The 17,633-nt window shown below is 34.0% G+C and overlaps 1 non-coding gene across 1 annotated transcript; it reads left to right on the top strand.

Moving 5' to 3' along the window:
• The first annotated feature begins 16,743 nt into the window (after positions 1 to 16,743).
• On the top strand, positions 16,744 to 16,907 carry LOC135275066 (U1 spliceosomal RNA). Its single transcript, XR_010342780.1, has one exon. It is a non-coding gene; the product is annotated as a U1 spliceosomal RNA (small nuclear RNA).
• The last annotated feature ends 726 nt before the right edge of the window (positions 16,908 to 17,633 follow it).

Genomic DNA, 17,633 nt, shown 5'->3' with positions numbered 1-17,633 from the left:
TCGATGTAAAACAGCATCTTCCTACTCGACTATTTTATATCTAATCATCATGTTATAGTTTTCTTCATAAGACCCTTCTTTATTTTTTTTTCTTACCATTCCCATGGATATCAGAGATATGGGACTTCTCAATATCTAACATTGCATGATCTATTTATTTGATAAACTCTATTATCAATCTCCTCCTTTAAAGGATAAGCTCCTAGAGATAGGAACTTACACTGTTTGTCCCTGATACATCTTCAGTGCTGTACATGTTTTCAAAGATCTTTAATGTTCAATAAAACTTGTTGCATGCCTTAATAATGTTCCAATTCTGATGGCCGTATTATAGGAAATAAGACATGAGGTAGATACTTATTATGGAAATTTCAGTGAAACGTCTTTTACCTTTGATTCTGGAAATGTACACCTACAGAACCACATAGATTTTACTCTAAAGTTTATGTTGCCTTTATACAAGTTTACAATGATCAGGCATGGATGAAAAATGGGGCCTTTCCATTGGTACTTTTTCCAACAACAAAAACGAAGTGTGCCATTTAGTCTGGATGGCCCTAAATTCATATTTTAGGACCGTAGTACCTCATTCAAGTCTCTCCAAATGGTCTTTTTTTAATGATCTGTGTTACACAGGTGTAACCAACTATAACAGTTCATCAATTCAATTATACTAAAATCCTTCCAGTATGATCCAAAAGTTTGACTTTCTAATGAGTGACCCTGTAGTTCTCTGTCTTTCAAATATAGATTGGTATTCTCTTTGGCAGCCATACTCTCTCTGCTCCAGTTGCTGTTCTAGACTATGATAACATAAATAAGTTTAAATTCTCCTTGACATGAAATAGGACACTTCCTACTTGGAATCCAACCAGATAACAGATTTACTCATTTGCTGTGAGTAAAACTCTTCCACTCTAAAGAAAGACATAAAGGATTTATTTGGCAGTAGTAAGTGATTTTTTATTCAAATTATGTTCAGTCATATATAGTGATTTCCAAGCTTGATGGCACATGAGAAAGTTTACTAGGAGATTTTTATGAACAGCAATTTACAGACCCATGTAGACCTACTAAATCAGAATCTCAATAGTGGTGCTTAATAATTTTACAATAAGAAAAAAGAAACATTAATAAGCTGTTTCAACGAATTTTTGCATCAGATTCAGAAAACATTGATTTTATATTACTGTGCACAGTAGCAAAATAATTTCCAGCAAAGAATGCAATAAAATATATATTTTCTTGAGATCTAGCTGGAAAGCATGTGTAGTCATTTTTTAGCAAATTAATATGTGCATAGTTATTGCAATGGCCTAATGATATGACTCAGATAGACCCGAGCTTTTCTTATACTAAGATTTCAATTTAGGTTAACAATCTTCTATCTTCCCCAGGAAGTCTGTACATTATCAAGGACTTAAATTGTCAGGGTCACTGGCTCTCAGTTATAGCATCCAAAGGTCTCAATATACCACTTTCACTGTCTTCTCGATATAGTTCTTATCTCTTTGATCCGCTTTAACCATGCAAGGAAAGAAATCGCTATTTCTCAATAATCTTAATGTAAGCAAGTAAACAAATAGAGGCTAACCAAAGTTTTTTTTTAATAGCATGTTGGTCTGCAAAGAAAACTTTATTGAAGGTTTAGGAGATGAAGGGGCTCATACTGCACTGTGCAAATAGCATAGAAATAGGTAACAGATCACACTATGTTCATCAGATCAGCAGAAATTCCTTTCTACAGTGCTTCCTTGTAGGCCTCAGGCTCCTGCCTCATTGATTGATATTGCTCTCCGCCCTTGTCTTCCTCTTTTTCTCCCTGCATGCCCTCAAAATTCTCATCTTCTATATATAACAATGTATCACTTATTTCATAGTATTCCAACAACACATGCTCTTATGACCTAATTTTCTAAACCAGTGGGAGGTAAACCACAGCCCTTAGGCCACATGTAGTTCAGCACCTGTTTTTCATTTTGGTTTGTTTTCTAATGAAGTTTATGCATGATTTCATGCATAACACATCTGTATTTGTGCATTGTCCATGGCTTCCTTTGTTCTAAAAATGCAGAGTTAAGTCGTTGCAATGCTGCATGGAGGGCGACTAAAATACTTGCTCTGTAGCCCTTCACAGAAAAGTTTGTCTTCTCGCCAAGACACTTCTAGGGAATTTTGCTGAAAAGAGACTCTCTACTCCTTAACAAGACTTACGGGCCAGATGTTGTTATAATTATTTCCCCACCCACTTCACTTTCTCTCTAGGGAGGTATTTGCAGCTCCTGAAAGCAGCATCTGTCCTCCAAATTCTCCCTCCACGTTCCTTGTGGAATAGGGCAAAATATAAAAATGTATTTTAAACATCAGGTACTTTCTCCAGAATGTCCTCGGAGGGTGATAGCACCACATGCTGAATAGTCCTTAATTATCTTGGCAGCTTTCTTATTTTGTATCTCAAATGCAATATAAATAAACCAAGTATGTAATGGATTACACATTCTCTTCATCTGTGAATTGCTGCTGTTAGTACCCCTTAGAGATAGTGTCTTTCTCATCACTTATCCTGACTCCTTTCAGGAGTTTAATCTCTAGTCCTTCATATTCTATCTACTCTGGATGTGCTGGCTTAAAAGAATCTTAGTTAGATTAAGGGATGGTTAATGCTGCATTTCAGGTTATGCTGTAGTTGCTTCTTTCTCCAGCTCCAAGCTGAACCTCACCTTCATTTCTCCTGGAGGGAGGTGAGAGCAGTACCCCTAAAGTCTCACCTGCAAGTACTGCTTTTTGACTGTGCCCAGTTGCCTGAATATCTGAGGAGCCATTCTATGTTCTCAACAGGGAAGCCGTTGTTCCACAGTAAGTCTCCTCTATCACAGCTGAATTGTGTCTAATACTTGGAGACATTGGGTCAGGTAGAGTGCAGGGAAAATCTTCTATAGATCTTGGATGAATGGGGGATGACTAGCTGTCTCTGACTCAAAATACTAACATCAAGATTTAATTTTTATTGAGAGGCAAGTGTGCCTATCTAGCCTTCATAGTTTCTCAATTCTCTTTCTTTCATGATCAGATTTCACATGTGTATATTTTGAGAGCTCAAGATTAGTAAAGGATATTATTTAGGAGTTTTAAGAGATCGATATCTCCCAGTAATTATCTATGAATTCTAAAATTCTTCGGAGTAATTAATTATAAATAGCCATAACTCCCATTCTCCAACTAAACTTGGGTTATCTACCTGTGAGGAAGAAACTCTTCCCGCATTGTCCTTATAAAAAGAAGTGTTCTTGTCTTAAACCTGTGCAGAATTGTTCTCTCCTTCTTCATAGTACCTTGCCGAAATCTGGCATAAACAAAACAGCATTCTGCTTTAGCTCAGACAGACTTGAGTGTTCTAAGTAGTTAGGCTGCCAAAAATGAGGCCGCCAACCTACTTTGTCAGCTTTCTGTTGTAAATGTGAATACTTTCTACCATTTCCTTCCCTTGTGTGGCTCATAAACTGCACGTCCTATCACATACCCTTGCTCACATGCATCTAACCAACAAAGATGGAACCCAGAGGGGACTCTGGAGAGGCCTGCGGAAGATTCTCCTCTGGGGAAATTCTCCCCTGGGGAAGTTGTCTTGGTGCAACTTCTTTTTGTGTGAAGAGAAGCACCTCATGGTCACCCTGGAGCTGCCGTTGGTCTCCAGCATCACCAGTAGAAAAAGTGAGCTGGGCAGGAAATGCAGGAAAGTGAGGACAATTTGGAGCCCATGGAGAGCACTGGGTCTGTTAATCAATCTGGATGACCACAGCCAGCTTCTGAGTGTAACTGCTCCTCCTTCCTTCATCTTGAATATCATGCATGATTCCACATGGCCAACTCTCATGGAAACCACACAAGAAAGGGAATTCTGGGAAATAATTTTTCTGGACCCAACCAAGTCATCTTAACACAATTTAGCACAAAAATGAAAGTGGAAACAAAAAGAAAAATGAAACTTTCATTGTAATGATTAGGACTTTTTGGCAGCAAACAACAGAAAATATAACTCAATCTGTTTTAAGGCAAAATGAATGAATAAATAAGAGCTTTCTGCAACAATACCTTGAAGATTCAGGTGTAAATTTTGCTTTGAGCTGAATCCAAAGCCTCAGTGTCAGCAGGACCCTCCGGATAGCAAAGGTAGTTGGGCAATAACCAGATTCACAAACTAAGAGCCTTCACGATCATTGTGCAAACATTAAATACGACGAAATTTAATACTGAATAGTATTAGAATAATCCACACAAAGGTATGGACAATGTGATCATATGAGATTGATAAATAAAAATGCAAGAATGACCCAACGTTAGGAAATATATTAATATCTTTCACAACAGTAACACGTATACACACAAACACACATATAACCTGTTGGTGTCTTGTTTGTGCACTTGGATTATAACGCCTTCCAAAGATAGAAAATTATTCAAAAGTATTATACTCATATGTATCATTTAGAATATTTTAGTATAATATTGTACACATTGAAATTTCTTATTAAAAATCTTTACAATTATTGATTTGTCTCAAGTTCAGGTAGAATATTATCGCCATAAATGTTGAGTGATCATTAGCATTATTACAACAGCCATATAATTGTTGCAACCACTACTACTAATAAGATGATTTGATGTTACTGATTGTTAACTTTAAATGAAATAATAAATATTCAAATTTTGGGATATAAAAAATTATTTTGTTCATTTTCTATATAGCTTATAGATGTTGAAATATATGTACAATTCATTTTGTAAAATGCATACATTATTTGACAATAGTAAAATTAAATTTTTAAACTCTGAAATAGTGTTTTGTGAATGATGACTAAAATGCAGTATTATCTACATATGTAGTATAGTATAAATATATATAATAAAAAATTCACTTAAAATTAACTTTTTTATTCTTTGCTTTAAACTAACATATAAACTAACTCTTATTATCTCTAATGTTAATGAAGATAGAGCTACTTAGCCCAAGCCTTAATACTAGAAAATTGCATACCTCTGACTAAACAATTATAAATTTAATCTGTTAGGGATAATGGTAGAAGTTGCACCATATGCCCCATCAATCTCAGGTCCTGGAAAGGTGGCAGGTGACAGTTCTCTCAATTTTTGGTCTCTTTAGGACTTGTCTTTAAGACAGATGCCTAAATATCTGGATTATAAAACCCTGGTGCTCTAACCTCATCTTGAACAATTCTGAAGGATTATTTCATCTTCAGAGCTCACTACAAACATGACTGAGGCCTTCACAAAGACTACATTGAGGCCAACTTCTTTTTTTCCCCAGTGTTCTTTCTATTCACAGGCGTGAACCCTGAGAGCACCCACTAATAAACGTTGTGCCCATTAGCCTTTGTCTCACAGTTTGTGTCTTCAGAAATTCAACCTGTGACAGAGTCCTTTACACATCGTCTTCATTTTATTTTTGCACCTGCAGAAGGCTTTTTATGTTTCTTTAGAGATCACACACCTTGCTAAGAAATTTGTCAAATCTGTGTTATCTGTACCGATATTGTGTGAGGTAGCATACTCTTGTATGATTGTTCAAATATCGTTAATATGGGACCATAGAGCCTATTTATACGATACCTTTGTCCATAGAGTGTAGATGTTTGAAGTTATGTAAAACCTGTTGGTGAAACAAGATAACAGTGTATTGTAAAATATTATATTGTTGATGTGATCTAAAGTGTCAATAAAATGTTCTTTCTCCACTTCTTGGTATATTGATTCTAGTTATTTATAGAAGGATGATGTAAGTATTAACATGCTGATGTATCACTTAACACTAGAATTTGTTCATTCATATTTTTGAGAGCTGCTTGCCAATTAATATTGAGACATTATGCAAATAACTAATATTGGTCAATTAAATATTTATATTATGCAAAAAGTTTATTATTTTCAGCCACACTCCTATTTCAGGTTCCTCAAAGTAAAAAATCTTTTTGTGGATGTTTTGCTTGACTCAGCATTTCTTTTTGTTTACATTCATGGCTTTTTCAGGGTTTATGCAGTTAGATCTCAGAATCATGAGTCACAAACTTATTTCAGAAAGAATTTGTTTCAATTCATTGGTGAATATTGAAGTCTGAACTGATAAAATGTAGGGAGTATTGTAGGGTATAGCATTGCTCTAAAAATATAAACAATTTTTAACTCTGCTCTTTGATGGACAAGTTATTCTCTCAGATGTGATTTCAGTCATCACTTCAGAGTCATACCAAGAATTAGTTTGAAAAGATTTACTAGTCTAAGTCTTTATGAATATGAAAAGCATTTTTATAATTGCCTTTTTTAACTGCAGGAAAACTGCCAAAATAGTATTTCTTTTTCATCTCAAAAAAGTATGATGAGTTGCTAGCTAATTAATACCATATACTGAATAAAATCTTAAATTTGTATGCAAATTTATATAGCAATATATTTTATATGTTAAAAACCTTTTAATAAATATAGATATTTTTTCTGTAACATAGAAATTGGAAATAGTTAACCACAATAGTCTGAAAAACAAAATGTATGTCATTAGTAAGCTAGCAGGAATGACTGTTTAAGTATAAAATATAATTGTTTGCATTTATTTCAATAAGGAACTGTATGTAATTGTATCAGAAGAATCCATTGTGTTACACTCGTGAGTATTATCTGAGTATTAAAATATAAATATTTTAATATCCAAGCCATTGCTTTTTATTGTACAAAGAGTTTATGATGCTATGCAATTATGATGCTATGTTATGATCCAATATCTCGCTAACAATTTTCTATTTAATTTTTATATTCCATTTAGGGAAAGTACTTAGTCTCAACTTCTACCTTGAGAGTATAAATTTAGCATGACTTTCACTGGCAGACATGTGAATGAAAGGCCAGTTTATTACCTGGGAATTTTCAGAATAAAACATTTATTTTTTGTCATTGTGACAGTCACTAACAGATAAAATTATGAGAATAATTTTTAGTTTACTAGTGCAAAAAAAGTTTCTATAGATTTATACCAGAAACACAAAATAGAAATAGCACAAAATATTAATAAACACTGTCATTAGATTTAAAGCAATATACTGACATGCAAAAGCTACTGCCGTTTTACCATAAAATTTCCACCTGGCTATCTTCTTTTTCTTTTTAGTTCTTAGTACATTACCACTATAATCCACATCCTGTCAACATGCCCAGTCGACCATAATTTCTTTAAAGAGTCATCACTAGTCAATGACAGGTGCTATTTATGGTCAATAAAACTGTTTGTGTAAGGATAACACTGCTTATTCCACCTTAAAATGGAGTCTAAGAGCTTAGAGCTTTTGGCCATGTGGACTATCATGAAAATATGACTTTAAGACCTTCTGCAGAGAGAAATACATAGCCCACTTTCCATCCACTATGGTGCACAAAAACCATACTAATCTAGTGCCAAAGTTTTCAAGATAATGTGGGGTTCTCCCTGGTTTGAGTTTACTCACTGGGGATACATTTCTGACACTCAGCCTCGTCATTCAGGCACATAGTGACACATATTAAAAATTAATTAATATGTAAAAGAACTATTATAGAGGTCTGTGTTGGGCCTCATTCTGTCCAATATTATACAAGTAGGTCTAACATCTACAATAATGGAAGCAATTTAGATGTGGCCTCACTTTTCTCCAAGCTCACTGCAGTTTCACTGGGCACAATCTCATCTAATAGAGCCCTCACAGACAACTGAAGAAAAGAGCCCTTGCTTTATTTACCTTTTTATTTCCTGTACCAAATACTTGGACATATATTGGTGAAAATAATTAATTGAATTACAAACCACTTGGAAGAGAAGTCAGTTTTTAATTGCAATAAAAACATGAACACAAATTATTTTTATTTTTACATAACAAAAATTTTAAATAATTTTCAATCTTGACCAGAGTTTCTATAGACAGTTATATAAAAATATTTTAATTTAGACATTGTTGTTGAAGGTATGTCCATCATTTTACATTGTACTATTTTACTTTTACATCAAAATAATGCAAAAGCCTGAGATTTGATGTAGCTGTGTCATGATATCTAAGAATTCAGGTATTTTAATAAGAAAAACATTCATATTTAGAATAAAGACATTGCCTGGAATTGTGTTGTTTTAAAGGATTTTCTTCAATTATGGAAGTGTCTACAAATATTTATAAACTCTTTTTTTCCAAGAGAATAACAGTAGTCACTTATGGCTATTCCATATTTGAAATATGGCTAGAACAACAGAAAAATCATTTTTTAAAAAATTTGTATTAATATAAGTAACTTAAAACTTAGTGTATATAGCCACATAAAGCTACTGGCTACCCTACTAGACAATTCATTTTAGAAAGTCAGAGAGAAAACAGAACTGCTCCAAAAATACAAAATGTGGTAGTTGTGATAATGCAGGCCACAGAATAAAACGAACCAAAGAAAATTATAAAACAAATAGAAAAGAAAAATATATTTACTGATTGAACATCAGAAAAAATAATTTTCTTTCATTGTTTAGATGGGTTCTTAATAGCTGTCCAGAACTAATCAGATTTCCATTGGCCTGCAATAAATATTAAATCATTCAATTAATTCAAAATAATTTAACATTCCAAATAGACAGAAAAAATAAAAGTTATTTAATGTTGGCCATTTTTAAAACAAAGTGTTTATTTCAGTGGGCTTTTCAAAATCACCTAAACAATTATAACCACAATTTGTCTTTAACTCAAATTAGTATTTTTTCTTAATCACAGGTTTAATACAGTAAAATTTTATAAAATGCTCTGGATCACATATAATCCCTATATGGCCTTAAGTTACACTCTTTAAACTTAAATCAACAAAAGTCTTATTTAAACTGCAAAGCTTAAAGGTTTAAGAACACACATTTTTTTCTGAAACTATTCCAAACAATACAAAAATAGGGAATCCTTCCTAAATCATTTTATGAGATCAACATCATCCTAATATCAAAACCCAGCAGAGACCCAACAAAAAAAGAAAACTTCAAGACAATATCCATGATGAACATACATGCAAAAATCTTCAATAAAATACTGGCAAACCGACTACAACAGCACATCAAAAAGCTTATCCATCACGATCAAGTAGGCTTCATCCCAGGGATGCAAGACTGGTTCAACATACGCAAGTCTATAAATGTAATCCACTACATAAACAGAACCAAAGACAAAAACCACATGATTATCTCAATAGATGCAGAGAAGGCCTTCAACAAAATTCAACAGCACTTTATGCTAAAAACTCTCAATAAATTAGGTATCAATGAAACATATCTCAAAATAATAAAAGCTATTTACAACAAACCCACAGCCAATATCATACTGAATGGGCAAAAACTGGAAGCATTCCCTTTGAAATCTGGAACTAAACATGGATGACCTCTTTCACCACTCCTATTCAATATACTATTAGAAGATCTAGCCAGAGCAATTAGACAAGAAATATAGGGTATTCAATTAGGAAAGACGAAGTCAGATTGCCTCTATTTGCAGATGACATAATTGTATATTTAGAAGAACCCATTGTCTCAGCCTAAAATCTCCTTAAACTGATAAGCAACTTCAGCAAAGTCTCAGGATACAAAATCAATGTGCAGAAATCACAAGCATTCCTATACACCAATAACAGACTTAAAGAGAGCCAAATCAAGAGTGAACTTCCATTCAAAATTACTACAAAGAGAGTAAAATACCTAGGAATACAACTAACAAAGAATGTAGAGGATCTCTTCAAGGAGAACTACAAACCACTGCTCAAGGAAATAAGAGAGGACACAAACAAATGGAAAAACATGCCATGCTCATGGTTAGGAAGAATCAATATTGTGAAAATGGCCATACTACACAAAGTAATTTACAGATTCATTACTATCCCCTTCAAGCTACCAATGACTTTCTTCACAGAACTGGAAAAAACCACCTTAAACTTCATATGGGACCAAAAGAGAGCCCACATAGCCAAGTCAATTCTAAGCAAAAGGAACAAAGCTGGAGGCATCACACTACCTGACTTCAAACTATACTACAAGGCTACGGTAATCAAAACAGCATGATGATGGTACCAAAACAGATATATAGACCAATGGAACAGAACAGCGGCCCTGGAGGTAATGCATCACATCTACAACCATCTGATCTTTGACAAATCTGACAAAAACAAGCAATGGGGAAAGGATTCCCTGTTTAATAAATGGTGTTGGGAAAACTGAATAGCCATGTGCAGAAAGCAGAAACTGGACCCCTTCCTGACACCTTACACTAAAATTAACTCCAGATGAATTAAAGACTTAAACATAAGACTGAACACCACAAAAACCCTAGAAGAAAATCTAGGAAAACCATTCAGGACATGGGCATAGGCAAGAACGTCATGACTAAAACACCAAAAGCATTGGCAGCAAAAGCCAAAATAGACAAATGGGATCTAATTAAACTCCAGAATTTCTGTACAGCAAAAGAAACAATCATTAGAGTGAACAGGTAACCAACAGAATGGGAACAAATTTTTGCAATCTACCCATCTGACAAAGGGCTAATATCCAGAATCTACAAAGAACTAAAACAGATGTACAAGAAAAAAACAAACAAATCCATTCAAAAGTGGGCAAAGGATATGAACAGACACTTCTCAAAAGAAGACATATATAAGGCCAACAAACATATGAAAAAATGCTCATCATCACTGGTCATTAGAGAAATGCAAATCAAAACCACATTGAGATACCATCTTATGCCAGTTAGAACGGCGATCATTAAAAAATCTGGAGACAGCAGATGCTGGAGAGATTATGAAGAAATAGAAACACTTTTACACTGTTGGTGGGAGTGTAAATTAGTTCAACCATTGTGGAAGACAGTGTGGCAATTCCTCAAGGATCTATAAATAGATATTCCATTTGACACAGCAATCCCATTACTGGGTATATACTCAAAGGATTATAAATCATTCTATTATAAAGACACATGCACACGTATGTTTGTAGCAGCACTGTTTACAATAGCAAAGACCTGGAACCAATCTAAATGCCCATTAATGATAGATTGGACAAGGAAAATGTGGCACATATTCACCATGGTATACTATACAGTCATAAAAAAACGATGAGCTCATGTCCTTTGTAGGGATGTTCATGAATCTGGAAACCATCATTCTCAGCAAACTGACACAAGAACAGAAAATCAAACACCGCATGTTCTCACTCATAAGAGGGTGTTAAACAATGAGAATGCATGGACACAGTAGGGGAGCATCACACGCTGGGGTCTGTTAGAGGGGTTAGGGGAGGGACAGCGGGTGGTGGGGAAGTTGGGGAGGGATAATATGGGAAGAAATGCCAGATATAGGAGATGGGGAGAATGGAGGCAGCAAACCACCTTGCCATGTATGTACCTTTGCAACAATCGTGCATGATCTGCACATGTACCCCAGAACCTAAAGTACAATTTTTTAAAAAATAGACTCAATTTTATTCTTTATAAATGATAAATTCTTGTGATTAATTGTTTGGGGAAAAAATAGTTTAAGTAATAAAATTTTATCCCTGAGTAAAAGCCATCAATAAAACACTAAATAAATATTCAGCACATTGCAGATTTGGGGTAGAAAATTAGGTGTAATGACTAATATCCTACACTCTCCATCTTGGATGATAAAATAAAAAAGACTAGAATAGCAAAAGTTTGGAATCCATTAAAAAATGAGTCATATAAAACAATATGCCAGCTAAAAAGATGTAGCAATTGGATAATTTTAATGTTCTTTGTTATTAAAGCAACCTTTTCTTCAAAAGTCATCTTCTCTCCCTATGTGGAGAAAAGAAGATATATCCTTCCTACAGGAACTACATATCCTTAGAAAGAATCCAGACAGTGAAAAGCTATACGTTTTTCATCCCATCAGTACAATTCTCCACTCTGATAGGTCAAGGCTTTCCAGCAGGGAAAACGTAGTCAGAATGTGAGAGTTGAGCCATGAAAGCAACTCTGGTCAAAGATGCCACCTAGAAACAGGAGGGCAGAGAATTACGGACCACCTAATGAGAAAAGTGAGAACATCACATAAATTATAATGGTTTGTTAAATTTCTGTTAGGATGCTATTTAAGTTGTTCACTGAAGGATAATTTTGGATCTATAACTTTTTGTCAACTGTCATAAACTTAGTTTCATTTTTAGTTTTTAAATACAGAATTGTTCTTCTTTACAAAGTTATCTAATAACACACATTAGTATTGCTTCATACAAACTATTTTGAATAAGGCAAGATTTTCATTTCTTTTGCAATTGGGTACTTCAGCTGTTTCCTTTCTACCTTGCACTCTTCATTCTTCTCCCTCCTTTTTCTTCTGGCTCCCTTTTTCATTTTCTTTTCTATCTTTCTTTTCCTTTCTTCATGCCATCTCTCTTTCCTGTCTGCTCTCCCCTCTTTTCTTCTCTTCCTTCTCTTTCTTTGGTCTCTCATCTCTTTGCTTCTCTTCTCTTCAGTGGGTCAATATCTCTCAAATACATACACCCACATTTCGCAAATAATTAGTTTTCTGAGCAGGACAGATGAAACATAATTTTACTTATCCCTACCTCATTTCTCAATGGAACTGTGGCAGATATTGAAAGGAAAAAACTAACAGTGGTATCTCACCAGACTTATCACAAACTAACCCATTACTTGTAATGCAGCCAGAATCATAGTTGGCGCTGTTTATCTTCTGATTGACCTTCTATATCCATTATTTGACCTTTTCTGCACCAAACTTTGTGTCTAAGTTTGTTCTCCATAACTTTATTATATAGGATCTGTTGCCTTCTGATATCCAGTTGGCCTTGGCCAGTAAGAATGACTAATAGGACTTTGAAGTGAGAAGAGACAGGTTAGGATATTCTCTGTTTCCTCTCTGTCATGCCACAGTGTTGACCATTGAATCCGTATGTTTGTATCCACAACTCTTTTCTTGTGGCCTCCTTCTTGTTCAAATGGCTATAGCTCTTACCAGGGTCTGGTGAAGCTGCTTTTCCTAACCAGACCCATGGATGTTCTCAGTGCTATGCTTATTTATAATTTCTAATTGGTTCATTTAAGTATGTTCATATTTATCTAAACAGTTATTTCATTAAATGATCTACAACAACCTCTCATGAGTGTGCTATCAGTTTTTTGCTGAAAGTCTGATCAATACAGTAATTAACATGAGTTTCAGGAACGGAACCTCAAAATGGATTTTTGGATTAAGCTAGTCATCTACTTGATTAGGAGGACTTAGCTGGTTACTTTGTGAAATGACAAAGAAATGCTGGTAACCATGAAATAAAAATGATCCTGTACTGTAGCAGCAAATAGAGTGAAGTTATCAGTCAAAACATTGAGAGATCAAATGACATTAGTTCATAGTAGCTACAATAACAATAGTCATTACAAACATCATGGGAAATACATGGGGCTTCCTGTATCTACCTCCAGGAGCACACACGATATAAAATACAAATTTGAGCATTTAATTTCAAGTTCAAGGCAAGGGAGAAGACATATAAAGGCTCTCTTTTTTCTTTAATGCAAGGTAAATTATTAATTGTGTGCCAAAGCAAAATAGGGCTGTCAGGTGTTTGTGCATGCCCTGCAAGCTGAGATTTAAAAAATGGTTAAAAACAAAACTGTTAATGGAATAGTAATATTTTATGACACGTGAGTATTAATACACTTTTATGAGAACAGAGCCATACTTATTCATTTGCATGTTGTCATTGGCTGCTTTTGCATTACAATGCTAAAGAGAGTACTTAAGGAAACACATAGGGACCAAAAAACTGAAAATGGTTACTATTTTAGAAAACATGTAACCAACCCCTGCTTTAAAAGAATCTCCTTTTTCCTGTTGCAGGAGTGAAGGAAGTGAGAGGATAAGGTCTAATACATGTTTGTAAAGTTTACATAATTGTAATAATTACAGTTATACAAGCATGGATATTTGACTGATGTTTCCTCTGAAGTAAATAATATAAAAGTGTCATTTTCGAATCAGACAGAAGCAAAAATTATAAAATAAAACAAAAATAAGAAAATAAGAGGAGTTTAGTATTTATTGTTGCCAAAGCAAAACTTGAACTTCTAAAGCATAAGTTAAGTTTTGGAAATGATTGACTGATTCCCAATACATAAGGACTTTATGAGATGGTGATGGTTTTAAAAAATGTGATTTTTATAATATTTTATCATGAATTATATTGACATATAAAATAACTGAATTACTCAATGAGACCATATTTCCCAAATTGGCATTGTTTGTTATAAAACAATGCATGAGCAGAAGATCCATTCAAAACACAAGATAAATCAATGGATTTTAAAGTAGTGGAGTACAAAAGTATATCTTTCATTTCTAAAGTGCAACTAGCTATTAAGAAACTACCACCCTTAAATTTTGATGTAATATCCCAAAATAATACTACTATCTGAAAATCTATTAAAATGCTCATTTATTTCCAACTCTTTTCTGGATGTGGTCAGATTTTACTCATATACTTCAAAAAACAATGTATTTCCACAGACTGAATACAGCAGCACATATAAAGTGACAGCTATTTTCTATTAAACCAGATCTTAAGAAGTAAAAATATAAAAATGTAAAGCTGTAAAAAATTTTTTCTCACTGTTTTTGTTTTGAAATTTTAGTTATATAGATATATATATGTGTGTGTGTGTGTGTAAAATATATGTATAGATATATATATCCTTTGCGTGTATTTATATTTTATATACATCTCTATATATGGATATATATATATATATATATATATATATCTCCTTTGTGTGTATTTGCATTTGCTCTTTATTTCTACTCATTGTTCCTATCTTCTATTTCTGAGAATATGAATATCTTGTCTCTTTCTAGTTTTTCTTTGACTTATATATATATTTTTTTCTTTAAATATTTATTTTTTCTTTTGGTCTCCTTTATATTATCAGCCTTCCTCAGATGTATACTGGCACTTGCTTTTCTGTTTATATTTATGATGGGGCTTTAAAAGTGGTTTGAGTATCTCAACTGATTGGCGATATTTGTCTAACACAGGTTGAGTGGTTGGCTGGGTCACTTGGTTACAGAAATCCTGTGCCAATTTCTATAGTCTTGGCTGCCAGTATTGTGGGAGCTCTACTAAAGTCAACTGAGAATTCCAGAATTTGGTACGTAAGAGTTGACTCAATTTCTGTAATTGAGTCAGCACCCTCATTCTTAACTTGACTTTGCTTTAGAGAGTTTTTGTTTATTCTCCACAAAAAATGAAGCTCCTACTTTTGCTGCAGTGATGAAGGGACACGGGGGAGATGGAGATGGAATCTGGTGATGTACAGATTTCAAAATTCCTCTTTATTTTCTGCATAACAACTCAAAGCTTCCTTTTGTTTTTGGTCTTTTTGTTTACTGACTTAAATTTTATCTTCTGAACCTCCCACCCAATACAGCATAATAATCGATTTATAATTCAACTGCATAATACATAGGCCCTTCTTAAAATGTTCAATAAATGTGAGCATGTGAGCTGCAGATCACAATCTTGACCAGGACATCATGAAATCTGCCATGTATCCCTGAGGCCTACTCCCCTCATATCTAAGTCTTCTCCCATGAAGAAATCAACATGGGTAGTAATAAAATTCCCCATGACAACAGAGAAAATTAGGTTGTTAGGAATCCAGAGAAACAGCAGTAAATATATTTATGAGGATAATTATATGACAATAAATTAAGAATAATTTTCTCTTTTGCCTCTGGACAATTGGTAGTCTAACACTTCACAAAAGCATGGGTTTATGTAATCATTTTAATTAATTTAAATCCTGTCTCTCCGGTGGCTTCATTATGAAAGAAAACTAATTTTATGCTTAACAATATGTTCCAGTGCTCACCACTGATTTTTCCTAAGTAAAAACAGTAGAAAGTTTCTATACATCTATGTCTTTATATGCTGATGTATTGCCAAATATAATGCCTCTGAAATTTCATGATTCATATTATTGAAGGGTCTTTTTTTCTTAGGGTAACAATGGTTGAATTTTGACAGTGAGGTATGCATATAAGCTATCAAGGCTTTCTTTTGTGTTTTGCCATTCAGGGAAAAGAGAAAGTAAAGATGGAAAAGAGAAAGTAAAGATGGCAAATGATTAGAGAACAATATATGTTTTTCTTCCTTTTTCGCTGAAAATAATTATTTCTTTCCCAAATTGTGAAGGTTATAAAAGCCCTTGGAATGTCTTACAGGAAGAAATTGTGCTTCTGAGTACTAGAACCCACTAAACCTGAGACTGGAAGTTGTGTTGTTGGTGACCTGGGATAAACTACACTTTCAATTAGCTCAAGTTAGATAATTTTCCAATTAACTGATAAATAATGAGATATTTATTCTTCCTACAGAGGTCCAAGCACAATACAAAGTATTCGTGAGGGGAGTTGTCAGTCTTACACACTGTAATCAACATTTTCCTTATCCTGCTGTCCAACATAATTCATGAATATGCAGAAGAAAAATAATACAGTTGATTGAAAAGCAACTGATATAAGCATCCAGACAACAGAAGATGGAGAAAAAATAGAAATTTATACATTTAGCTTAGAAATGCTACTTTTGTAAAATGGTGAGTGAATATGGCAAGTCCCTGCAGATCACATGCATCAAGATATACTTTCTATTAAGAAGTAGAAGCCACCTAGAAGGGGAGATACCATGATCACGAAGGTGGTTTTTCCAGGGCGAGGCTTATCCATTGCACTCCGGATGTGCTGAGCCCTGCGATTTCGCCAAATATGGGAAACTTGACTGCATAATTTGTGGTAGTGGGGGACTGCCTTTGTGCTTTCCCCTGACTTTAAAAAAAAAAGAAGAAGCAGCCTAGAATAGTGAAATGCACATGAAACCCCAGTGAAACCAATCCAGACCACACTAAAACTGCCCTGAGCAGCTGTCATTTACTCACACAATTTGCCATCCCTCAGTGAAAGTTGATTAGTGATTTACCCAGATTCTCATTTTGCAAATTTTATAAATAATTAATTCATCTGTTATTTAATGTTTTCTAAAATGTGTCACCAAATTATATCACTTTGTATATTCTTCATCTTCTGAATTAAAGAGATATGTTGGGGTATTAAAGCAGACACTTAAAAATATATGCTATGAAGTGACTTGTATTTAAGTACACTTGCTTCTTCTCTAAGATTGTGCTAGATGCTCCTATTTCAAATGACTGCTTAAAGTGCATGAGATATACTCCTTGACATTTATGTTGGAATTACTTAATAACCTTATCTGCTTGAAGGTAGTGCATCTATTTCCACAATCTCTCTCTCTCTCTCTCATCAAATACTAGACATGTATAACTATCTCATTAAGACAGAGTAAACAGAAAACCTTTTGAATACACTTTCAAAGATGTTCGAACGGTTTAAACACATGTATTTTTCCCTTTCAATTACTTTATATTAAATAATTGTTGCCTTTTTTCAGTATCATTATCAAAAAGTCAAAATTAACACTTACTCTTAACTCATAATTGGTATCTGGAAGGTTTTATAAATTTATTTGAATGTTA

Source organism: Aotus nancymaae, unplaced genomic scaffold, assembly GCF_030222135.1.
Source record: "Aotus nancymaae isolate 86718 unplaced genomic scaffold, 86718_ANA_hifiasm-v0.15.2.pri h1tg000014l, whole genome shotgun sequence".
NCBI classification, from domain to species: domain Eukaryota; kingdom Metazoa; phylum Chordata; class Mammalia; order Primates; family Aotidae; genus Aotus; species Aotus nancymaae.
Note: the sequence above shows the minus strand (reverse complement) of the source record. Positions and strands in the feature narration are given on the sequence as shown.